This window comes from Anser brachyrhynchus (assembly GCF_964034855.1).
Source record: "Anser brachyrhynchus genome assembly, chromosome: 4".
Taxonomy (NCBI): domain Eukaryota; kingdom Metazoa; phylum Chordata; class Aves; order Anseriformes; family Anatidae; genus Anser; species Anser brachyrhynchus.
In genome coordinates this window covers 30,714,470-30,739,322 of record NC_137698.1, presented here as the reverse complement: position 1 = coordinate 30,739,322, position 24,853 = coordinate 30,714,470, and the positions used below count along the sequence as shown (strand labels likewise).

At 39.5% G+C, this 24,853-nt stretch overlaps 1 protein-coding gene and 1 long non-coding RNA gene across 7 annotated transcripts in view; both read left to right on the top strand.

The window, feature by feature from the left end:
• Positions 1 to 23,892, top strand: part of LOC308194184 — a 30,748-nt gene extending 6,856 nt beyond the window's left edge. The window contains exon 2 of the long non-coding RNA XR_013950366.1: positions 344 to 23,892. This is a non-coding gene — a long non-coding RNA (uncharacterized lncRNA). The remainder of the gene's footprint in view (positions 1 to 343) is intronic.
• Positions 1 to 24,853, top strand: part of RAPGEF2 (Rap guanine nucleotide exchange factor 2) — a 183,443-nt gene that overhangs the window by 7,334 nt on the left and 151,256 nt on the right. The gene's annotated exons all lie outside the window — the stretch shown is intronic.

The following is a 24,853-nucleotide window of genomic DNA, read 5'->3' as shown; positions in this document are numbered from 1 at the left end:
ATGGTATGTGACGAAACTATTTACCCTTGATGTGTTTGCTAACATGAGAATGTTTTAACCAATGATGCATATGTGCAAGATACTTCTTGAGAGAGGGGTCTTCCATTTTTGTTTGTTGTACTAGGGATTAACATCAGAGAAAACTTTTGTAATAACTCTCTATTTCTAGTTTCTTTTTCCCCATTAAAATACAGCAACGGCAGGAAAACTGGGTGGCAGGAAAACTGGGTAGCAACACTATCTTTATGTGCACTGAGCTGGGTGGGTAAGAGATGCTAAAGCCTGATACGTTTCTGTGTGCTCAATATTGACTCGTCTGTATTTGTGTTGCTTTGTTGTACAGGGTCTGAGAAATGGATGCTTGTGTGCTTTCTTCTTAAGGGAAACTTAATTTTGTTGGTATGCAAGTTAAGAGGCGTGCACGCCTTTTCCATTTGTTATCTGTTGGGACGTATCTACAATACATACTCTACAATGTTTTTGTTTCGATTTTGAGGTGAGTGCTTAATCTTGTTAGGAAACCTTCCCTTCACCTGAGCAGAAGACTTCGTCAAAATACTCGACCGAGCTGAACTCAGTAGCACGTTGCAGTTGTGTATGCAGCCAGCACGAACTTGACAGGCTGTGTGGATTTTGGCTTTGTCAAAAGAAGTATCAGAATACACAGCATACACGGCAGTGAGTATTTAAGTGTGCTTTGAATGGAGAAAGCGTGCCTTGGCCGTGCACTATTACAGATTTCTTTGTATGTGGGGATCAGAAACGTCCTCCCTGGCCTGCGCAGGCAGGAGCCACTGCCGCAGGCGCACTGCCCGATGGCTGACCGTGTGCTGTCGCTGGCTTGCTGTGAAGGTGGCGTGGCTACGGTAATGAAGAAGCAGCAATTTCGTTTATATAGCCATGTCAATAGTTTGAAGTCCTGGCATTTTGCTGTATTGATTTATGGTGGCACTGAGCGTAGAGATAGCTCCGGTCTTTCCAGGTTAGCAACTACAAAATCAGACTCGGGTTTAAAAGGTGTGAAGATGTGGTTGTATCATCAAGGAGGAGCATGGCATGCAGAGCAGGCGAGATGGTATGGTTGAAGTATTACTGGATTCTATGGCAGTTGATTAAAAAGCATTATTAAGAGAAAAGACAGACACCCCCCTAGGCCAAACTCCAAAATTTCTGGATGTGAGATTTACAGGGCTGTACTGAAGAGAGCGTTGAGAGCGATGCAGGTGCCTGGTGCTGCTGAAGCAGGACGTGTGGCCGAGATGCTTTGTGCTGCTGGGCTTGCTGTTGGAGCCCTAACAAGACGCTGAAAGCTGCAGAGGTGCCATCCGTCGGTCTTGACACAAGTTGTGATTTCCTGTTGAAGGCAGTTAACGATTGGCTGCTTCCCCAGTGAAAGCAGTAAATGGCCCATTGATTGAAATTACATTAGTACTATGCCTTTGTAAAATATTAATTTAGCTTGTGGATAAAATGCATGTTGGTTTATTGCATCGCTTCCTTTCTGGCTGTAGTCTCAAAGGAGTAAGTAGCAAATGCATCTTAAAAAGGGGGAGGTATGGCTCGTGGAGGATGCTGTGTGAAACAAGAAATAAGATCTTGCGCCGGTGTGCTATGAGTGCTGGTTACATGGCCTGATTTATTAAACTCTTTTTTATTGGTGCAGTAGCTAAGTAATTTCTGGAATATATTGCGTGCTACAGAGGTAGTGAGCGGACAGCAAGCACTCCGAGTAAAGCAGTTTTCACTCTGAGTTATGGAAAGGCAATTGTGAGGATCTCGGTTTGAGTAGCACTTCACCCTCTGCCGATCTGTTGTATACGCTTCTAGATGGTGCCCCGAGCGCTGGGGGCCTGTGATGAGTCCATTACACAAAGCACCCAGAGATCCTGCCCGAGAGCTGCCCAGAGGGGTCTCCTCTGAAGACTGAGCGTTTCTGTGCAGTGCAGGTGTGGAAACACATGTGGCTCTGTGAGCCGCATGCTGACCAAGACCAGGCACTTGTAGGAAGGAGGGTAATTGTGTTTCCATCCTTGTCATGGCTTCTCTGTGCCTGCTGGAAGCTGCTAATTAGGGCTGATGCCTTGTTTTAATACATGATGATTTAGTGGGAAGACGCCAGCTCCTTGGTCACAGGCCACCAAATGACTATCAGATGGCAACACAATTGAAGACTAGCTGTTAAAAATGATTTGAAGTAACAATGTCAAGGAAAGAATAATTGGTGCAGAGGTTTTCAGAGGTGGAGGAGAGGAGTTTATTGCATCTCTGCTGTATCTGAGGCAGCCATCTATTTTAGTGCAACGAGCTCTTATTTTACTAGACAGAGCATTGATGGATAGTGGGTCTCCACTACTCCTAAATCCTCTTGGAGAAGCTTGTAGGGCTTTTATTTAGGGTGACTCTTAGAAGAATCTCTCCTCAGCTGTTGAAAAATATGTAGACAACTGGGTACTGCTGGAGAATGATTATGTACGTGATGTGGTGCACAAATGCTTTGTTAGCTTTATAAAGCAGTTGTCAGGAACTGGAGCAAAGAAACCTGAGCTTTGCTGTAGCGCGTGTTATTGGTCTGCACGGGGAGATGGGGTATTTCTGAATGCCCAGGTGAAACATCAATCCTTTTTTCATTTCTCCCTTCTCTTACTCTTTGTACCTAGCCCTGTACTATGGTTTTATCTCTGTCCTGTTAATCTGATGTCTTGTAGTTTCTTCTTTTCTAAACCTGGGTTGGTGGTTTTTGCTTTTGTGCCTTAAGGTATTCACCTCAGGTATTTTTCTTAGTAGGAGGAGAGCACTTAAAAATGTGTATTAGTTTCAGAGTGGAAAGTAAATTCCTCTTAATTTGCAAAATACAATACAATGTATATTATTGTTGACTTGTAGAAGAAAAAGTAGAATTACAGAATGTCCTCGTTTGAGTTGGCATAGGCCAAACCTTTAACTTCACTGGGTTGACAAACTAACGTGGCTGTTTAAGGTCTAACTTCCTTATGTGAATGGATATTCTATGTCAGTGTAAAAATAAAGACAAAATAATGGACTTTTCATACCGTCTGTCTTAGCTGGGCAATAAGTGAACGTGTGGCTGTGACGAAAGTAGCACAGTTCGTAGTGATACAACCTAAATAAATCCAGTCAGGTTTTCTATTGACATTGGCCCATGTTTCAGCATAGGAGTTACCTTACACGTCTCTCAAACAAAGGAGGTTTGTTTGAAGCAGGTGTTCTAATGGTTACCCTGGCCTTTACAAATAGTTTTTCGGTGAAGTATTACTTCAGTTGACTGTGGGTAACTTCATAAGGCATCTTGGCGTATTGCACGTATTTTCTCAAAAGGGCCATCGTGGCAACAGCTTCATGATGCTTACTCCCTCTTGCATGGCTGTTTATTTTTAGAAGGTGCTTGTCACGATTTGTCAGCCACATGCTGGCCCGTCACCTCTGCTGTTAGACATCTGCTAAAATGCAGTTCCCAGGACGACTTTGTAAACCTCACATAACGAATTAATACCTACCCTGATTGTTCCAGGGTAGTCATATTTTCACTAGGAAATATGCAGCTTGAGCTTGCCAGTTCTGCCAAACCCATGAAATGGTAGAAAAAAAAAAGTCTTATTAAATATTGCGACTATACCATAACACATTAAACGCAATTAACGTGGTGGAATGGGTGTGAAGGTAGCTGGTGAGTTGCCTGAGCATGTTGACAGACTTGGATTTTATTTATTAACAGCAGTGAAATAGGCTTCTAAATCAGTTTGTTGTAAATAGGGCTAGGAGGTGGTGAAGAAGTAGCAGTGGCAGTGCCTGGGCTGGTAAGACACGACTACTTACATGCTGCATTGCTTTAGGAAACTGCTGTCAGGCTTTTAAAGGAAAAATTAAAATCCTACTTTGTACAAGTGACATCTGATCTCTTCCTTGATTTCTTTCCTGTTTCTTCTATTTATAGATGTCTTGTTTTGGATTTATCTAAAAGCCAGGGTCAGGAAGTACATTCCTTCAAAAACGCTACTTGTTGTGGGTTTCTGGCATGTCCTCTCCCTTCTCTGTCCCAAAAGGAACTGTGCAGAAAGTATTTTTCCACAACGAAGCATGGATCCTCAGCTCTGCAGACGTCAGGTTTTGTTGACTGTGGCATACGCTGCTTCACCTCCAGACCCAGAGCTGTCTTGTCTTTTAATCATCCCTTGATGTCCACGTCAGTTGTACAACTGATTAAAATGCAAAAGACATTAACCGCTTTATTGGGAAGCGTTACTGCTTTGAGCAGTGTCCACATGTGGGTTGGGATGTGGGGGCAGAGGAACATGGGCTGTTATCTTATTTAGCAGGGCTAATTTCCCATGTGGAGTTTCAGATGACTAATGACTTTATTTTAGACTGGGGGGAAAAAAAAAAAAAATATATATATATATATATACACACACACACCTGGGGGAGATGCTCAGCCTATGCTTCCACCAGCTGTTTAGGGGCATGGTCTTGGTGCCAACATCACTTTGTCTCTCCTGTCTTGAAGGAGAGGAGAATAAAAAAGCCCGAGGTCATGAAATTCATGAAGCCTTTTGCTAATTCTGCTGTAGGAAGAGGTTTTTCCCCAACTTGGAAACAAAAGGCAATTTCTTCAACTAGACTTCTGAGAGAGTGTGGCAATTCTGAGGGCAGCAAAGATGTGGGATAGAAGTTCAATGAATGCTTTTGATGAAATAACTGCTTTTGTGGTGGTTGGGGTTCAGCGCAAGGTCTTAAATTCTGGCCTGATTTCTCACAAGCAGCACTGCTTAGTCACTCACGTTTGGGCTGTTCTGTTTATGCAGGAAAGTGACTGAACTTGTATGCTTCTGGCATGACTGCTTACAGCAAGCAGGACCTTAAAGTACTCTTGAGGAATAGGTATTGCAATAAGGAATTTAAAAGTAAGCTATAATTGAAAACAATATTACAGTCTTTAACTAAAGGACCCTGCCACCCAGTCTTCCTGTGATGGTTGCTTTTTTCTTTTCCATTTAAACCTGTGTATTTACTGAGACTGCTGATGACCAATAACTCCTTTTTGTCATACACATGACTGTGTTGTGTTGAATTATTTGTACCCTGTAATGACTGTTTGACCGCTTGACTTTGTTTTATTTTGTTTTCTACTTCCATGTGCAGTAAACTGTTTAAAATCAGAGCTGTCAACAGTAGCTGAATGTCTTTGTTAACTTCAGGTTCCTGTATCTGGCTGTTGTATAACTTTGTATAACGGACCTGATTTGTGTTTAGTAATTTGTGTTTACTTTTAAAGAGACTTTGCAATCTGTTGCCTTGAACAGGTTTCAAGAAAACAAATTGTGAGTTTAATTGTCACCGCTTATCAACCTCATTCTCAGTGTGCAGTGCCATGTGAAAGAGGTTTATGAAACCAGCTTTGTGTGTCTGAAACTTTTCTTAGCTACTAATTCTAAGTACTGGACAGACTGACTTGAATTTATTCAAAAAGGTGTTACGGCATTTGTTAAGGAACAATTATGAGCAAAATTTTATACATTCTAACCGTTTTGGTGCCCTGTTGGTTGTGATTTCAATTTTAATTCTGTATTTAAATAAAAGGTGAGATAAAAAAACAAGTGTCCTTCAGATATGAACCCCAGTGCTCAGAAGGCTTATGACTGGTCCTGCTCCTCTTTTCTTGGGCAAAAGTTCCCATACAATCTGCAGAGGGAGAGTAGCTTGTGTGTTTTCACAAATTTACTTTTTATTTCACATTCTTAAATTTTCACTATAGCAACTAAGCTGCTTTCATGTTTTTCTTGTGTTCCTAATTGCTAGCCCTGTAAAATAATAGGGGACTACACTTAAGGCCAAAAGAAGAATATATCTTACTATCCTGTGCCTTATTTTCCAGCTGTAAAAGGTAGAAGGCTGGTAAGCATCTTTTTGGGTGCTCTGATGTCTGTTGAAAGTTTGCCTTGCAGACACTGTTGTCAGGGTGCCTGTAGAAATGAGCAATTCTGTATTTAAAGAGTAGAATTGGTAGCTGTAAAGTAAGGTAAGACGCCACGCGTTGAGTGTCCACTACTTTGTTTCATAGTTTTGCGTCTAAATGCTCTCCAAAATGTCAGAAGGAGCACTTATCTTTTAAGATGGATTTTTTTTCAGAAGATGGTGACAAAGTAGTGACTATACATAAGTAGTCATAAAAACAAGACCTAGCTGTTCTGTAGGTGAGCTATTAATGCATCCAGTGATAGATCATTGAACATGGTGGGTGGACTGTGGACACCACAACGGTGTTCAGCAATGACCTGCTGAGGCATTTGAGCAAATGCCAGGTCTAACGGTATGGCCTGTGAGATACCTGCATTGCAGCTGGTTTGGTGGAAGGATGCGAATAGCCTGCTTAGAGCACATCTGCAGAACTCGGATGCTGCAGTCATGAGTCATTGAGAAAGTTTTAGTTAAGAGCCTACCATTAAGGAAAATACATTCATGGAGCGTAGCTTTTCAAATAGATTCTGAGTTAATTCACTCCTGAATTCTTTAAGAATATTAAAAGGAAATTTCTAGGGAATTAATTCACCATTTCAGTTTACTGCTTCTCAGAAGAACTGTGATGAACTTGATTTTACCTCTAATTTATTTAAAAAATAAAAGTGAGACCACCTGCTGGCCAGAAGATTGTCTTTCTATGCAAGATAGATACAGAAAATGGGGTGAGAAGCTTCCAGGTAGGGGCTAAAATAGTGACCTAATGAAAACCCCGGTACAGAGAAAATGCTGTACTATTAAAAGCATCACCCACATAGTGGGTCTTTTGTGTGTGCATGTCAGCTTGCATACTATCATCACCTAATTCTGTTTCCTGGATGAGCAGGAGGCTTTTTTCCATTCTCTAATTGAGGATCTCCAGGTTAGTACCAACTGGGAGTTTGCTCATTCTGCTGTTTGTTCTCTGTTCTTCTCGTTCTCTTCAGCCATCGGTTTTTCTTTCTGAGGATCTTTATTTCCCCTTTGTGCTGCCAGGATTCAGCTTTCTAAAATTCTGAAACTATTCACTTTGGTAAAGAACAATGCAAGAAAAAATGCTTTAGGGATAAGTAGGAATTCAGTCTGTCATAATCACTAAATTGTACTTGCTGCTTATGGAGATTCCTTCCCCAACCTCAAAAAATGCTTCTCATATAAATCCCATATAGTGTCAAAATCTGAAGGATGAGATGGTGATTGCACTGACATCTATTTGTATGATGAATTCTTTTTAAAGAAGAAAAAGCACACGAGTTATTTTTTTGGCTTGTTACTTAAGAAGTCTCTGTTCAATCAGTAGTCTGTGGTTTACATTTGCTTTTTATTAAAAAAATAAAGTTCCCAGTAATAAAAACATGATACTGAAATGACACACATTAGAAATGGTTTCTGACTGCTTATATTAAAAAAATAATTAAAAAAAATCTATTCAAACATCTGCTTACACTTGTATAAAATCAAGAAAATGTACTTGCTGTCCTGTGCAGTTATGTGTGGTTTCTTTGTTTTTACTTTTTTTGGAATTAAGAATAAATGAATTATTGCAATTGAAACTTAGCTACACTTAGATGTTATTGATTGATAGTACAAAGTGTTTGAAACAGGAACATGCTTTAAATGTTCGATTGTGGAACATTATTTTCTTAAGATGATGTCTTTTTCTAGTTGGCTACATTTGTTTTTAATATGGATATAACGCTTCATAATTATCCTCAATTTCAACAAATAGCGTGTTCTTTAAAGAAATGAAATAAAACTTCTCCACGTTGTTTAGGACTGTAAAATACCGTAAATGAGTGTAATAGAGACATACTTTTTCAACTGGTATTTCATATTTGGGATGAAGGATTGAATAAGGGCAGCAGTTTTATCAGTTTTTCCTCTGTTTTATTAGGGATGCAATCTATAAAATCAGCTGGCAAGTAAATTATTCAAACATTTGATGCCTGCTTTAAAAACATACTTTGTGTGCAAAGTTAAGTACAAATGAATATATATATATATATTTTTTGTGTGTGTGGAAATAAATAAGCTTTTTCTGTTAGTTGCTTCTCGTTTGGCACTTCACACAGTAGTGGTGGGAAGAATTATGGATCTGGATCCTAAGAAATGTTTTTATATTGAGTGTAAGGTTGGAGTGAGGGTAAAAAGGTATTTTTATATAAGAAAGCAAATATTTTAGTGGTAAACTGCTTTGTTCTCTGTTGTCATTACTGCTGGAAGAGCGGGCAGAGCACTTGAGTGCTCTTTCTTCCAGCCAATTTGACTTCTTGTAAATGAACCCTCTGGGGTGTATTTCTGTGTCCAGCTCCTTCGAGCATCACTGGAAGTTGCTTCTACTGCCAATGATCGCAATCTGGAAGGAAGGCTTTTTGTTGATTCTGCCTTACAACTGCACTGCTCTTCTGTAATTTTTACCCTGTGGACAGTTGAAGGACATTGCCTGTTTAACAAGGCGTATCTTCAGGCTTTTCTCTTTTCTGTTGATTGGACTCGAGTAGGCTGCTATTTGTGGGGACTTGCTAACAACTGTAGAGCCACGTAAATGAGTGGAGTTATTAAAGCTGATTCTGAATCACCGCAGTCTCTTTATCTGACCTCCTCTGTCTTTTTGCCACCCATGTGCCCATACTTTTAACGCTCCCATGAGAAAATAATGTTGTATGTTCTCTAATTCAAGGTTGGCAAAAGCTGGCTCTGATGCCCTGCAGTGTAACTCGCTAGGTGACGGTGTAACCATCACGGTCCTCAGTAGCTAGGGCAGTTACACCGCATGCGTACGGGGTTCTTGGTTCTCCATGGTTAGCCCATAAAAATACTACAAATTGTGAGGATGAGAGAAAAGCTTTCACCAATCAAACTTAGTAGCACCAACAATGATTATTAATGAAATTATCTTTGCAGTTGGTTAGAGTTGAGCAGACTTCTGACAGAGAGTCTGCTACGGTTCTGGGTGACTTTGACCGTCTGTTACTTAGAGAAGGGGGAGTGCTTAACCCTGTTTGTGTGCAAAAGAAATGCAATGGCAAACTTGACAGTGTGCATTGGATCATATCTTATGAGCAGGTGCAAATTATTTGAGAATTATACAGGCAATAATTGTTCTTGCAGAACTTGGAAATTGTAGCTCTAAGTGTAATATTAAAATGAATAACCTTCAGCCTGCAAGTCCAGACCTGGACAAAGCTTTCTCAAGGTTGCAGAAGATGCTAAATAATGACGTGTAATGAGGTTCAACAGAAGTAATCTAATAGCCGAGTAGATACTATGTATTATTTTAACATGCAGATGAACATTACCCACTTTACCAGAACCATGTCGTTCTAAGAGCTTGGTGGTTTTTGAAGGCTAAACCCTGAACGAATAGTGTAGGAAAAAGAATAAAGTATAAAAGCATAGTAGGTCAGAGTACGTGACACACGTTTCCAAGTAGCTTCTTTTATCCCCCTCTGTTAACTGTCTCCTCCAGCGACTTGTTATTTGATTTGTAGTTCTTTAAAAAGCCATATTGTTTCATTTACCGTAGTTGCAGAAGAAAATAACTTTCAGAGGAAGGTTAAATAAGGAGAGCGTGGTGGACTGTGAGGCCATAGTGGCTGAGCCCAATTTTTGCTTAAACACATCTGACTTGAGTTTTAAGATAACCTAATTAATTCTAACTTACATAAGAAAATATGTGAATATCTTATTGCAAGGGTGAAAGGCTTTTTCAATATGACCAGCTTTTTTTACTTATTTCTGTTCCCCTCCACCCATATTCGTGGCTTTCATTCAAATCTGGGTAGAAGCGTGCTTCAAATGCACTCAGATTCTAGCAGCTCCTTGATTTAAATAAAAGGTATCCGCAAAGCTGTTCCTACACTGACTTAAGACAATACAGTGCCATAATAAATTGCACGCGGTGCTACAGCTGCAGGAGTTTTTTTTATATTTGGACTGGGATTCTCTCAAGAAAGTAATGTCTGTGATGTTTTCCTGTACAGTAGTACCAGTGTAACTGATGCTCTGATCAGTTTTTCCACCAGCAAAAATTGCTTTTGATCATTTCATATCCCCAAATACTCATTTTGTTCTGAGAAGCGACACATGCGGTACTAGCAGAGCAGCTTTTGCAGATGTCTCCCCTACTGTCAGCTAGGTTTGAGTGCCTTCGTAGGCTGTTCTTTTTATAAAACTGTCTGGAGAGAGAGTGTAGGAGTGCTAATAGCAGCTTTCATTTTCATGAAATTTAGTGAAGTGTTTGCAGTCTCCTTTATCTTCCTGTACAAGTATTACTTCACCAATGAATTAAATGACTGTTAAGCTAACTGATCTGCAGGTGTTCCTGCATTTTTGGACATCTGTGATGTTGATGGATGTGTCTCATCTCACTGTGCTTCTATTTATAAAAAGTACCAAGAGAAGCTGGAAACAGTCCTCTGTCTTTTTCCAATAAATTACAAAAATATGGTACAACTTGTTAGAAAGCCCTTTTTGAGAGTAAAAAGGGGGAGTGAAGAATGCTGAGATGATGAATATTGCTGTATGAAACGCAAAACCACTAGGCAGGCTGACTTGAAAGTAAGGTTTGGACTACTGACTGTATTTCGTATTTCAGGAGGATGTGCAGGGGCACAGGATGATTAGGTGTTTTGTAATATTATTTCCGATCTTACTAGTCTGGCATGTCATACAAAGGGAAAGTACTACTATTGTAAAGAGGGGGAAAAATTGCAGGCTGCATAGATTCACCATTGTATAGCTATTTGATGTGTGTAAGCAAAATTTTCCTGTGGGAAGACTGAATATAGTTCTAGTGGAATGAGTAACAAAAACAACCTTTTAGTAGTTTTCTGCATGCCTACAAAGTGGTGTTTTTATAGGGGGGTAAGCTGGGGAGCTGGCTAACTTATTGTCCCTTTTTCTTTGACAATATGGTGTCTTTAAATACACATCTGTTACTTTAAGTTCTTGTTGCTTGAAAAATTGATTGTGACAATTTGAAGTTGAAAGCTACCCTGCTAATATAAATTAAAATGGGAAAGAGCTTCAACTGTCTGGAGAAGCATACTTACATGAAATGTCTACATTCTTTCTCCTTTACTTAAAAACAGGCAAACCAGAAGGAAACTGAACGAAGTTAACCATGCTGGCGCTGGTGAGCACACCAGTGCCAGCATTGGCATATAAAAGAGTTCAGAGTAGAAGCAACATCTAAAAATAATACATGAAATAAAACTTAACTTGCAAGCAAGAAGGAAGAAAGTAAATAAGGCTTTTAGGTCTCTCTCAGTTTTTTCTTCTTAAAGTAAAGCTTATTCTCTTTTATTTGCACGCAGAAGCATAACCTAAAATCTCACAAATACTGTCATCATTTTGTCATCATCAGAAGTGGTTTGTATGCACTCCTTGATATTTAATATAGCCAACCAACTTATGTAGCTTTAAATGGTCTTGAAGCATTGAGGGTAGGATCTGTATTTGTGTTTGGGATGCTACTGTTCTCTTAAAGTCTGTGTTGTATGCAGGGGGAGTGAAATAAAAACCATAGCATAATATTCATAACTAATGTTTAAAAAGTTTTCCTTCTTTATTTCTGGTGTGAAACTACTGGAGACAGACATTGTATTTTGGTAATCTGAAAACAGAGCTGTTGCCATCGTAGCTAAACAGTAATTTTAGAGACAGTACTGGTTGGGTAAACTGTAGAAGCAAAAAATAGACTTCCAGTAGTCTAAGACTGGCTTGTTTTTCATGGCTGCATTGTTGCTCATAGGAAGATTCATAATTTAATTCAACCTTGCTCTGTAAACAATGGAAAAAGTTATTTTTTTTCTATTTGCTGATTCTTTTTATATCCTTTGAGAACTGGCATGCCAAACTTGACAGTAAAACTGACTCTCTTTTACATGTCGGATTGTTTTTTTCACATCTGAAGTTAAGGAGCAACTTCTTTAAGTAGTCATAACCTAGATTTACCAGACTTAGAAGTGACTCATTTTAGCACTTCTGACAGCCTGCATTTAACAGCACGTGTCATGCGTAGCAAAGAGACAGCAGCAAGTAGATGAGTGGTCCGTCAGCAGCTGCCAAGAGCGTACACTGGATTTAAGCCATAGCTATTAATCAGTTCTGCTATGAACAGGAAAAAAATGTATCAAAACCCTTTAGGGCATTGGGAGGGGAAATTCCTTCACTCTACAAACAGGAAAATACACTTAATGTAGTCATGCAGGGGCTTCTTAAGTTGCCTGAACTAGCAGAGTTGCCTTTAAACTGTTTTACTTGAGTGGAATTCATTTTTTGCAAGTGTGCTAATAAAAGGCATCTCTGAACACTCAGCTGAGGCTATCAGACGCTGATCAGCTTTTAAATGGCTGCAAAGATTTTGTCTATTAAATTCTCCGCATATGTGTGTTTTCACAGAATGGAGAAAAGAGGACATGAACCAGAATTGGTTCTGATGCTTTTGTCAGGTCTTGCTGGTTCACTTTCCCTGTGTTCCTGTCTGAAATCTTTTTTGAGGGACAAAAAGATATGACTGTCATATTCCTAAGTGTTATAAACCGTACAACATCAAAAATGACTGAGACGCCCTTTACTTGTGTGCTGTTTCTAACAAAATATAAGTTGTGCTGAGTTGAAGGTAGAAATCCAGAAATTGGTATATTTGTGGAACTTGAAGGGAGTCTTTCTTTCGGATTTATATAAGCTACTCATACTGCTTAACTTCTTTAGCTGTAAAGAGATGTATCCAGCAAAACCCCCACAGTGAGTCACAAACACTCTTCTCTCAGGAAACTTTGAATGTTCCACTTCAGGAAATGGAATATAAATAACCTTCTGTGAGAAGACCAAAAATTATTTAGTTTTTCAAATTTTAATAGTAAAAATTGGATTAGAGATACTTTCAAGGCCAAGAATTAATCAAGTGTGAGCCAGTAGTAGTTGTGCTGGCTTTGAAAGTTTTTTTCATGTTTTTTCTCTATCATTAATGCTAAAGTAGTTGCAGAAATTGGGGATGGGTACAGCTAAAATGAGTGTTTAATTTGATTCACTTGTCTAAAATTTTGAAGTAGGGGGTTGGAACAGGAGATAGAGCTATTAAAAATAGATGACTTAATATGCACCATTTTTTTCATGTATACTTGAATCATGTAAAAGCTGATTTTTTCTTATAAAACTGTTCTTTTTAGGCTGAAAATTAAAGCTACGCTTGGGTCATGTAAAGAACGGCTGCCTGTCCATTGTCAAAATGTCACTTCTGTTGCATAGTGATTTAAAAATAAAAACCTCAGGAAAAAACCTCAGAATCTCCTAATGTAGATTATAACTTTGGAAAAATACCTGTTCTACAGTGGTATGTAGCTGCTGAATCTCTTACATGAACTTGAGTATTTGCTTACGTGCTACAAGGAGTATTATTATTTTGCACAGGATAAACCTTTAAATTTCTAAACTTGTTCTAAAATTTGTTCTCAATATGAAAATACATCTTATTACAGGTATACTCATATTTCTGTCAACTTGGAAGGGAACAAGTCAGTTTCCCAGTTACTACTGTAGTAACTTAAAAGATCCTTACAAAAAAGTAATATGTCTCCAGTTTGTGAAGATAACTGGACACGTTTGACGAGGTAAAGCAATTTTTTTTTGTTCTGTGTTGTCACAGCCTCAGCATTTCTGCTGCTGCATGTAGCAGAATTTTTTTTAATACTGTGAGAGACAAATTGGCAGCAGTGAAATTAGAAGAAGAATGCCATACCTTCAATTAGATGTAGCTTCATTAAATGTCCACAGAGGTATATATTTATGTGCTTTCAGACTGAGGAGGGGACGGTTCACCATGTAAGAAGCTAGGAAAAGGGATCTTGGAACTAGGGGAAAAGCTAAACCTGTTTCTGCAAGAAGAGGCTACTGTTAGTGAATGGAACCACAGCTTTATTTGGAAATAGCTAGGAGTGGTACAAAAGCAACTTATTTCAGAGTAATAGCCTTTTAGGTATTCTCAGCCTTCTTTTACCAATTCCTTGTTTTGCTGCAACAGTGTCTGGAGGGGAATCTTAATGAAGGAGAATCTTAAATTAGTACCAAAGTGTGCAGTGAGGAATGTTGCTGGTATCTCTTTTTAGTCCTGACCCTCCTCATGTTTTTCACGTTCTGTTTAGCAATTATGCTGTCAAGGATGCTAGCTGATTGACAGCTATACTTTGCATATTGGACAAGTGAATGACTGCAACAAAACAGCCTTTGTGGCTTTGAAAGAGGCCTGCATTGTGTTGGGTGGAATATATGCAATTTTATGCTGTTATTTAAAATGCAGGATTCAATTGAAAGAAGTAATGCCAGTGCACTTATGTAGCAAATACGAGGGAAGTAAACATAATAAAATAAGTATGCAGATGTGGTCTTGCGTCTTTGTGCCTGCCAAGTTCAAAGGCTTAGCACTGTCCTTGCTGATACTGACCTGATGATAAAGGCCTTTCTTATGGTAACTTCCATATATTCGGTAGTTTTAGGAGGCTTAGCTGAAGTTTCTGTACTTCAGAATGAAGTCTCAGTTGAGACTGTTCATTGTATGTGTGTCTCCTTTCCATCCATCTCCCGGCTGCAGAGCTTCCGAAGGTGAACTGCACAGGTTATCACGGAGTATGTGGGCCGGAAGCGGAGCTCTTGAAAGGCCCGTGGTGGTCTCCACCATGAAGGCCGTGCTGCATCCCACAAAGTGCATTTCTGATGTGCGTGACACTGATAATTATTTCTGAACCCATTTATAAGAAATATTTTAAATGTATCACAGTATATAAAACAGGCTCCCTGACAATTTCTCTATCTATATGTTTCAAGTTGACCGAAAACCTTTACTGGTGATTCCTTTGAAAGGAGCTGAGGTTTTCTTGTAATCACTTGTAGTAAGGATTCTTGCACTCTACAGTGTGATTGCACCAATCTGTTAAGCACAATGTTGTTAAGGAAAAAGGATGTGAGCAGTTTGTATAATGTAATTAAATAAGAGCTAAAAAGATAACCCTCTTAAGTCCTGATTGTTTTAGCTTTTGCAATCTTACTATTTTAGTTCAGAGACTTCTGTAGTGCTTTGACTTTGTGGTATCTGCATGGCTTGCTTGGATCCTTTCAACAGTAAACTTGTAGTTCTGAGATATCAATTATAAATTCTTGATTGGTATCTGCCATCTATCACCTTAATCTCTGAGCTCCTCCCTTCACAAAAACTGCCAGATACTGTCTGTTGAGGAGAGTGTTTTACCTGATTCTGTAGTCCATTGTGGATACTGTGGGCCATGACCTGCAAGAATTTGTAATAAGGTGCTTTAAAGCCTGTAGCGTGATTTCATGACCTTACTTTATACAAAATGATGTAAAAATAAAGATTTTAGTTGTATCAAAAGAGAAAGTGAGATCTTACTCCAAACAAAATGTGTAAGTTATTCATGTTGTTTGAGAGAACTTGGAGTTTGCCTTGTAAATCTACAGGTTGTCAGTCAAATGTCCAACTTCATGGCTATCCTTGTCATGAAAATATTTTCACATCACTGTGATGCCTGAAATTGCGACAGTATTTGCATATTTTTATGCAGTTCTAAACAAAAATGCATCCTGTTGATTGTGTAAATATATCCAATGGATATCTACTTCCAAAAAAAAAAAAAAAAAGCAGTTTTCTTGAAGATAAGAGGTAGGGTCACCCATCAGGAAGAGACCTTGTTTGTAGACAGGCACTCTGATTTTGGAAACAAAGACCTATCTTTCAAGGAGGAGGACTCATTTTTCCTTTCTGTTTAATGAAAGGTTGCTGGAAGGCTGAGTGCGATGACATTAGTCAGGATAAACACACAGTTGTAAAGATGTGTTAGAAACTCTCTGGAATCTCAAAGAATAGAAAAACTGTTGGTATATGATACAGGCTAGTGAGGAAGAGGAAACAAACAGTTCTGGCAATATAATTCAGTGTATCAAAGCCTCACTGTCGAAGTAGGTGAGTTTATGACATGCGTGCAGTAAGAGTATGCACAAAAATTGAATTTCTGTGGAGCAAAACAAAAGACCACTGAATCTCATCTCACCTGAATATGTTGCTGCCAATGACAGTTCTGCTGATCTATAACCCTTCCTAATAGTGGTCTTCAAGGGTTTTTCTAGCTGTTATCCTATTTCACTTCTCACTATCTCATCAGGACCTCTTACCTGCTTGGACTCTAACTTACATTTGCTGTGACCTAGTTGATAGTCCTTGTAAGGTGTCCGCAGGTTCCTTCTTTCGGGCTTGAAGTTAAAGGAGGTAAATATGGGAAAGATTAATTTTTGGATGCTTAGCTTTTAAAACGTTTGTGTAACTTGGGTGGGGAGGAAGGGGAGAAGGAAAGGTGGTTGCGATGACTTGCAAATGTTTCCAGGCCTTGAGTTGAGAAAATCCTAGGGAGGGGAGTGGTGGAAAACAGGGTATTTGTGGTATTGATGAGAAGGGGGAGGAAGGCAGAGTGGAATCAGAATATTCAGAAAACACTTTTCTAATAATGAGATATTACACAGAGGAAGTTTCCTAGGGAAGGTCATCAGAAACCACACTGAGTCTCACTTATGACTTGGTTGCACAAAGTAGCTGAGGATATATTTATTGTAGAGGAGATTTGTGTGCATGAGCTAGCAGGAGATGTGCCCGTTGATTTGGTAGTAATCTTTTTGGCTCTTCGTTCCTCTGATTCAGTGTTACAGCACAGCTGCTGTGTGGGACTAGCTACTGTGCATGACTGCTGCAGTATTTATGAAGTGCAAATGAATGGGAGTCTTCTTTGTTTGCAGCAAGGCAGGTTAGAGATAATAAATGATAATTGTTTGGTAATGAGAGAGATGTCACTTTGCAAATGAGCTTAAACTGAAGTTCTCTCTTAAGCAATTGCAGTCTTTTGTTTGCTATAGCAAATGACAAATTTTACATAACAGAAAAAGATGGTGTGCAGAAATTATCCTAACACCGAATAAATCTGTTACAAGTATGATCTCATTCGGTTTCTTAAGGCAGCTTTGTCCTTACCTAAAGCAGCAGCTTAGAAGTTTAGCAGTATGATACTAGACCCCTGTCTACCATGAACATGCTGTGGCGTATTTTGCTCTCCCCCTGAGCCTCTTGAAGCTTTTGCCTGCTGTAGGACTTGTTTTCAAATAAGCCAAACCAAAACAGTTGGTGCCTTTCAGATTTTAGTGAAACTTGGAAAAAATGGGATAATGTGTTTGTTAGAACTGCTAATTCTGGGTAGTGGGATTCGCCACTCCATAGCTAGGCAAAGGATAAACAAAATGCTCTTACCGTCAGTGCTTTTAGAGCACTGGATACACTGTGAATGCTACTTAATGCTGAAAAATGAATTTAATACAGGAAATCCTGTTTGGGTGCCACTGGGAGGATGACAAAGGAATGCGTTTCAGAAATGGAGTTATTTGGCAGAGCCAACAGCTGGTTTTGAGCCCCGCTGGCAGGCATTTTGATAGCTTTGACTGTCTGGGTTTTTCTTGTTAATGTTGTGGCTGCGATTTTCTTGTTACCTTTTTTTTTGTAGTGCTTTTCTTTCTCAATGCCATTTTCGCTCAGTACCCAGTGGCACAATTATGTAATTACCCCCCTGCAATCCAGATCACAGACTCCTGCAAAACGAAAATGTCATCTTACAATTTTGCGTTGCTGTTTTCCTTTCTTTTCTCATGCCAGTGTGCGACTGTTGTGTGTGTTAATTGGGGCGTGTGAAGGAAACATATGGGGAAGGCCGAAGTTCTGTTGGAATGATGCTGGAGTACTGCGTGTCTGATGTATGCATCTAAAAAGGACGGACCAGAAGGCATTCGGGGAGCTACCTGAATGATTTGAGCTGTTGGAGACTTAGATTTGGGGTAAAAGCAAGGTTTGGGGATTTTGCTTCCCTTTCCACAAACTTCTACTTCTGTGGGGAGATAACTCATTAGCAGAAGCCAGTAGTCTCCTTGGTTGTAGTGCTACTAGATTACTAGATAGACATAAGAAATTCAGAATCTAAATAATTAAAAAAAAAAAAAGTGTTGTGGTCAGTGCTCGAGGGAGGGTCCTATTGGGGTCTGAGCAGTTCCTAATGCTTGAAATCAGAAACTGGTTGCAATTCTGAAAATAAGTGGGTATAACATATGTGTGCTGCTGTGGGTGCCTGCCGTATGTGGTCTGCTGCGCAGGGGCGATCAGACTGCTGGTGCTGCACCCGCTGGTAAGCAACACGCTGTGGGTTCCAGCTCTTGCTACTTCTGGAATGTCTTGAGGCATTTGGCATGACTTGGTTGCAGTCCAGCTTTATGCCGCAGAAGTGTTTAATGGAGATGGATGACTGTACTTGGTGTATGTTATCTTGATGTTCTCTAAAGAATCTCATAAACCAGCAAGGTTTGTATTAGCTGGGGTCTGGATTTAGTGACTGACTCTGAATTATACTCCTAAACTCGCTTTGGACTGATGGACTCAGTGCTTGCAACAACACAGAGCTTTCATTAGCAGCATAGTATTTTAAATATAACTTTGTTTAGCTACGCTAGCTTTGCTAAGTTTATTGTGTGCCTGCTCTCACTTGTAAGTGCAGAACTATGAATTTGCAGCTCCATCTTCCCTCCTCCCTTCTTTGAATCTGTTTATAATTCAACAAAGCAAATAACCTGCCAGCGTAATTTTTTTTTTGAGCTGTAAAACTGCTGTGAAGCATGAAAACTGAAGAGTTGAGTAAATATTCAGAGTTGCTGTTCTACTAACTTTGGTTCTGCCCTTCTCGTTCACTACTTATGAATGAGGGGAGTAAATTGAACTTCTCATTTATAATAAATACATTCAATAGGGAAAAATAAAGGGTAAATCAGGGAAGTAACTTTTCATCCTCAAAGAAATTTTGAGGGTTTTGCTTTCTTATTGACTGTGATGAGTTCCTTGAATGCTGAACTGCACCACAGTTACTAGTGAAGGAACCCTATTTCCACGGTCACCTCAAGTGCTGGTCAGGATACGGCAAAGGATACGAGCTGTGTTTTGTTTCTGCATGAACAAATGTTGCTAAGTAATGCTTGAACTAAAGTTTATGAAGAACTTGATATTAAATACTGTTCTTCTGCATCTCTGTTCAGAAAGTTGATTGTGGGCAGCTTAATTTTTTTCCTCAGTAGTGGAGGCCTGAATACTTAGTTTTTTTTGTTTTTTTTTTTAACATAGCAGAGTATCTTCAGGAATACGTGTATATTAAGCTAGGACACATGGGTTTAGTAAAACCATAAACATATCTGTATTGTTCTGAGGTACCTTAAATCCTTAAATAAGCCCAGTGCTGGTGGGAGGAGGAGAGAAAGAGGAGAAAGTGTTTTTTTTTTTTTCCTGGGATCCAAATTTAGCAGCAGATTATGATTGCATGCAGTTTGAGAAATACTAATTGTGTTGGTCTTCCGAACATGGAGCTTTAATTATACCCTCTACAGCTTTGCTTGTTCTTGTTTATCTTGGTCTTGGTTTTTCAGATAAACTTTCCTCTCCAGCATTACTCCAACTTTTGAGCTAAAAGAGCATGTTCTCCTTTCACAAATGCAAGTGTATTTTTATATTCAGTGTCTTACGGCATTGGTGTCGGTTCAAAGTTGCAAGGAAAGGAGATAAAAATGCCTGGCACCCAGACAGAGTGCTTCTTGGATCTGGCAGTTGCTGAGTAGTGGTAGTGGCTGGGGAACAACCCAACATTTTAATCTTAAAATCCTGCTCATTAGAAGAACCTTTTAGTAGGTATTGTGGAGTGAAAAAACACTTGTAGGCTTTACCTTGCTCAGTGATGATAGCTTTAGGTCATACAGAGACATTTTTGCTTTTCAAACTGTTCTAGTTCAGTGGTTAGTGTATACAACTTTATTTTTGTTGGCAGCACCAGGTAGACAGTTTATTTAATATGGTGCATTCAGAAAGCTTTAATGGCAAGAAGCATTCACCTGTTTGTAACTTGTGTCTCTCTCTCTGTAGGTAAAGGCTGAAAAGGGACTCCGGCTCAGGGGTACACAAAATCCACAGTTTCTCTGATTCAGCTTGTGGAGAAAAATGATGCAAGGTTAATCTTGTCTCGTTCCTCCTCCTTGTTCAGATGCTGTCAGGTAGGAAGGGAAGGATGAGTGCCAGAGCTGAGATGGGTATCAAAGAAAGGTTTGACAGTCCTGAAACCAAATGAAATACCTGGTCTGGTCCTTAAGAATGAGGAACTGGGGGTATAGCTCTCCTTGGTATTAACTTAAGGGTCAGACTGACACTTGAATGTAACCCCAAATGTTTACCACTTGTTCACTCCTCTGCACGTCCTCTTTCATAAGCTGGAGCCAGTCGGAGTAGCTCGGGGCAGGCAGTGGGCAGGGAGGTGGAAGGGTGGGCCGCAGCCTGTGGGAAGGGGAGGGCTCCGAAACACGGCTCGGCGAGCCCGCAGTCAGTATCGCCCTGGTGGCGTTGCACAAGCTGCCTCACCTGCCTACCAAATTATGGGTACCGTTCCAGACAGGAATGTTTGCGACTATAAAGCCTCACCTGTTAAACTGCCCTGTGCAAAGAAGGATGCTGGCCTATCTTTTAATAGTGTAAAAGGAATGAATCGCTTTCTTTCGCACAAATTGTGATTCTGAGGTGGGTTGCAGCATGAGGCTTGAATGAAATAGTCCTCACATTTATTTCACTCCAGGTGTTTTTTTTTTTGTCTTTAAGTTTTTAAATGACTCACCCCAGCATTATAAACGACTGAATAGATTTCTTGGGAACAGTAGGGATTGAACCCACTGTGCTTACTGTGCTTTGGCATACTTGATAAAATGCAGGTATGGTCTCCATTCCTTTTCATTTTATGGTGAGAATAACCTACACCTTGAAAGCTAAACATCCTAGCTAGCAAGGCAAATGGTTGAAGTAGCCACAGCCCCATGGGGCAGAGTCTTTATACCTTCTCCAGTGGGAGCTTTCTGATAAAGGGCAGGTGGCTGAAATGTTACTGGCTAGTTAGGGATGGCAAGGTAGGGAAAGGCCAATGTAGCTTATTGCTTCTAGAAAATAAATTGAACTTGGTGCAATCTCATTCTCTTAAAGGCTTCTACCTTATTTCTATCCTTGCTAGAAACTTGAAAAGATTTATTTAGTTTTTATTAAAAGAAATATTAAGCAATAATACAAGCCAGAAGTAGTACCAAATCTAAGCAATCAAAAATTGCATGACAGGCTTCTTGGACTATGAAACCGGCTTATTAATGAAAGGGCAGGAGAGAGTTTTTGTTTTTCTAACATAATACACTTGAGCCTAGTTTTAGGTCTGAAATAGGAGGCACCCCTGGGTGAGTGAATCCATCTTTTGCAGTTGCAGGCTATTATGCAGCAGAGCGTCTCCTAAGCTGTTTGTGTTCCTTTCCAAATTCCCATGGCAGTGGTGCTCATGTTATTAAGCCAGCTTTGTCTTTTAATTGTCTTCTGTATGTTATATTTTGCTTTGTTTCTAGAGAGCTGCAGTTGCCTTTGGCCTCTCCTGTTGTGCTAACATACCCAGCTTCTGGGGAGTTGTTTCTTGAGGAACACTCTGCAGTGTCTCTGATATAGGATTGATTTGAACAAAATGAGTAGATAGTCTTAAGAGTAGTTTGTCGAATGGCATAAATAGTTCCGCTCTTATCTTAGATTTGACTTCTCTCTTGGCTACATTATCGGCCCTCACAGCTGTTTATGTTATCAAGTAATATGCAAGTTATTTTTTATTAGTTCAAAAATGCTCTTGCATCATGGATCACTGATTTTTTTAAAATGTGATTAAAGTCCATTAGTTTAGATATGCTTTATTTGTCTTCTGACTGTGCCAACTCAATTTTGTACCTCTAACAGACTTCTTTTTGCCGCAGGCATAAATTTGTAAAAACATTCAATAATGAAAAGATTAGAATTAATATCATCCCGGAAAGATAGTCCAGTAATTCCTTTCTATAGTACTATCTGTAATACTTTGCTGTATTCCCTTTATCTAAGTCCTCAGGTTTTGTGTTTCTCTATAAATGGTTATGTTCTCCAGCTTTACTAGTTTTCTACGTGGCACTGTATTCAATATGGTGTTCATTAAAAACATCTAATCTTTCTGGATCTTGTCTTAAGAAAGCAAAAAAAAAAAAAATTCCACCCAAATATAACCAAAATGTAACTAAAAATCTGGTTTTGGTTATATTGTTGACTCTGTGTTGTAATGGCTTATATTTTTCTCTCCGACCTTAAAATTCGTTCAAAAACCTTATGTGCTTGGATATGGGAGAAACAGTTGAAGAGCCTGGCTTCTTATTTCCTGAACCTATTTAATGAAAATATCTTTAATGAACCTGTTGCAAGTGTTGTTTTGTTCTGAGTGTATTTGTCCATCACTTGGCAGATACACTGAAAATCCTGGCATTTGAGTATTATGGAATGAAAATGATCCAACCTTCTGATTTAGTACGTTAACCTTTTTCCCATGAACAAATTCAAGCAAAAGGTATTTTACACTCCCATATCCTTTTTTCATTAATGAGTCTCTTCTTCCCTCTTATATCCTGCAATATATTTTATTATTTGCTATTTATAAGGATGCAGTTAATTCTGAAGACGCCTGTATTTTATCTGTAATCACAAATGTTACAGAACAAGCCTGTTTCTTCTTTTGCTGCTCTCTATTAAAGTGCTTGAAGCAACTTCGGATGTTTAAGTTGCCTGGCGAGCATTGGCTCTGTTTGGTGCCGATCACGCTTTGTATCGCTGCAAGTCGTGGTGCCAAACTGTGGCTGCTGTCATGGAGTGAGCAACAAACACAGCGGTCAGAACAAACGCAGGCTGCTGCTCAGCAAAGAGAGGGGAGACGAGCTCTTGGGAGCGTGCTGAGATGGTAAAGAGGCATAGTTTAAAAAAATACCCATCGAGATTTGTTGTCATTGTTACGAGGCGTTGCTATAAAGAGCAGGAGTCCTTAAAGTGCCTTGGTAACATCAGAGCAGCGAAACGTCTGCAGATGGATGTCAACACGTGCAGCCTGAAAGTAGAGCGACCCCTCCAAAGGAGGGGAGGGAAAGCAGTGTTTCTTGGGTTGTTCTTGGTATCCAACAAGCTCGTTCCCTTCATCAGAGCTACAGGAATGATTCAGCTGCATCTCTGTATGCCTTGGCTGATTGTAGATAAATCACTGCACCTTTCTGAACAAGGCGCATTGATTGTTTTCCGTGAGGTTTTACAAAACCACTGTTATCTAGGATCTACTATAGACAAAATATTGTTGCCAGGGTCACGTAACAGAAGTGTCAGCACCGGTGATGCCATATAAGAGTAGTGTAGACCTGTTCACACAAATGTTCAATTTGAAGTAAAATTATTTGTGATTTTTTTTTTGCAATCTAGTAGCTGTCCAACCTTTGGCTGGATAGGTAAAGAGAACAGCCATATGTGAGTTGCTTGTTAAAATGATGGTTGTCCTTGAAGAAAATGAAAAAAATAGAAATCATACACTTTGTTGAAATCAGGTAATTGTAATTAACAAGGTGAATGTAATAAATCTGTAATGCTCATGGTTCCAGGCTCAGCATAAAACTGAGTTAGTTGTAATCCTTTCCATATTGGTTATTGATTACCTTTGTCAAGCTACCTTTCCTCAAAGTGCACTCCTTTAAAGTAATGGCAAATATGATATCCTAATGTTATGCTATTACAATCTGTGCTCCAGAAGAAGAATGGGAAGAGTGATATTTGAAGATCTGCAAAACCATGTTGAGGAGATATCTCTTGTGCTAAAAAAAAAAAAAAAAGTGAATTATTTTCATAGAAAAAGAATGAAGGAAGCAAGTTTTGCTCTTCTGGAATGCAAAGCTTTCTGTTTATCTTAATAGGTCAAAATTATTCAATGTCTATTTATTGTTAAGTGATAACCATACAGAAATATAGGAAGTGCAGATGCTTATTTGCCATAAACACAGTGAAATGTAGAACTAGTAATCATCTCTGTTTTGTGCACAGTGTCAGCATGCAAATCTCTAACACAAGTACAGAGCAGATCTGATATTAATGCTGGTGCTGTTTGAAAGAAGAAGCAGTGATCTGTTTTTGTTTGTTAAGGCAGGACTGATAAGAACACAACTGTAAAAGGCTGGCTGTATATCAACAGGCCGCTTGTGTAGCAAGTGCCTGCGGCGGGGAGGCCTGCAGAGGAGGGGAGGAAGGAAAGCTGTGGCTCCCTTTGCTTGCTGCTGCTGGGATACCCTTGAGAAATAAAAAGGAGAGAGAACAGTACAGGTCATGGTCTTTCCTGATCGTATCTTCGCCGTGGCGGAAGCGTTCAGACGAGCAGTACCGCTGTAGCTGTTCTTCCTCAATGTTTGTTTTGCTGGGAAGGAGGGGATGTTTCCTTCTGCAGTACCCCCACGCTCGGTGTTTCTGCTGCAGCTGGCTTGCTCAAATTCTCCTCCTCAGTTTTGAGCAACTCTTTCTTGCTGCTTTTTTCTTAATCTGGTGATGCTTTCTGCTGTCAGTAGCGTGTATATAACAGTACAACCTTAATGGATATGGTATATGGTCTGCCTACTTCAAACGTATGTTGGAGTAGGAAAAAGAAATCAAAACCAGAGAAAGAGGAGTTGCTTTGTACTGGGGCACAAGAAACACCTGCGTTAAAATCTTCTGTCCAGAAATCAGGTGGAGATTACCTGGCACCCTTAGACTTGGATAGCTGGAAATGCTTCTTCCAAATAAGAACCTTGTGCAGGGCTTTGATACAGGGAACGGGCATATGCGAAGACTTCTAAATACTCGGCTCAGTCATGTGTGGTACTTATTGCAGATAAT